The following is a 1,277-nucleotide window of genomic DNA, read 5'->3' on the forward strand; positions in this document are numbered from 1 at the left end:
CAGCCTGGTCTACAAGAGCTAGTTCCAGGACAGGCTCCAAAACCACAGAGAAACCCTGTCTCGAAAAAAAAAAAAAAGAAAAAGAAAAAAAAAACAACTTAAATTTCCATGAAGTTTTTTTTTTTTCATTTGTTGGCTGCGTCTTTGGTGTCAAATCCTAGAAAGCATTGCCTTTGAATGTTTTTGTGTTTTGTTTTATTGTTTTGGGTTTTGTTTCGGTTTTGAGACAATGTCTCACTATATAGCTCTGACTGGCCTGGAAGTCCATTTGTAGACCAAATTTCTCCAACCGCCTCTGCCTCCTGAGTGCTGTCGTCAAAGGTCTGCACCACCATGCCCTCCACTTTAAGTGAATTTTGGAAGTAGTGTCAGGTACTGTCTCTCCTCCTATTGACTGGTCTTGTCACTCATGCACAAAATGATTTGGCCATATATCCAAGAGTCTATAGCTGGGGTCTCTGTTTTGCCCATTGGTCTATGCCTGCCTTTATGTAGCCGCACATCTTGATAAGGAAGATGTCTGGTAAGGTGTTTCCCTAGTGGTGTGATTTAAACTCAGGGCCTCGCACATCTGGGAGAGTCCCACTGGCTACCTCCCAGCTCAGTATTGTTTGGATCTGCTTGTTCTTTATCCTATCCTGACTTACGATAACTGTTTCCTTCCTTTTTATTATACTTTTATCACCTATGTGTGCAACAATAAAACACTATAACATTCTCAGCGTTGAAACTTTATAGAGCTGAAGTAAGGTCTGAATGAAGATGGGACTACTTCCTCCCTTCCTCCCCATCTTTCTCCTCTTCTTCCTCCTCACTATGTGGCCCCGCCTGCCTCTGCCTCCTGAGTGCTGGGGTTAAAGGTGTGTGACCACACCCAGTCAGTGATTGTTTCTTTCAACATTAGTTGGGAGACTCGTCTTTCTTTTCTTCCTTCCTTTCTTTCTTTCTTCTTTTTTTTAAGTTTTTCAAGACAGGGTTTCTCTGTAGCTTTTGAGCCTGTCCTGGAACTAGTTCTTGTAGACCAGGCTGGCCTTGAACTCACAGAGATCTGCCTGCCTCTGCCACCTGAGTGCTGGGATTAAAGGCATGCACCAACACTGCCCGGCCCTTTCTTTTCTTTTCTTTTCTCTTTCCTTTCTTTCTTTCTTTCTTTCTTTCTTTCTTTCTTTCTTTCTTTCTAGAAGACTTGTTTTTCTTATATGTTATTTCAGTGTGTGTCTATGGCATGTGTATCCATTCTACCATGAGGATAATCTTGTGTTTAAGATGGGGTCTGA

The sequence above is a fragment of the Microtus ochrogaster genome, unplaced genomic scaffold (assembly GCF_000317375.1).
Source record: "Microtus ochrogaster isolate Prairie Vole_2 unplaced genomic scaffold, MicOch1.0 UNK44, whole genome shotgun sequence".
Lineage (NCBI taxonomy): Eukaryota > Metazoa > Chordata > Mammalia > Rodentia > Cricetidae > Microtus > Microtus ochrogaster.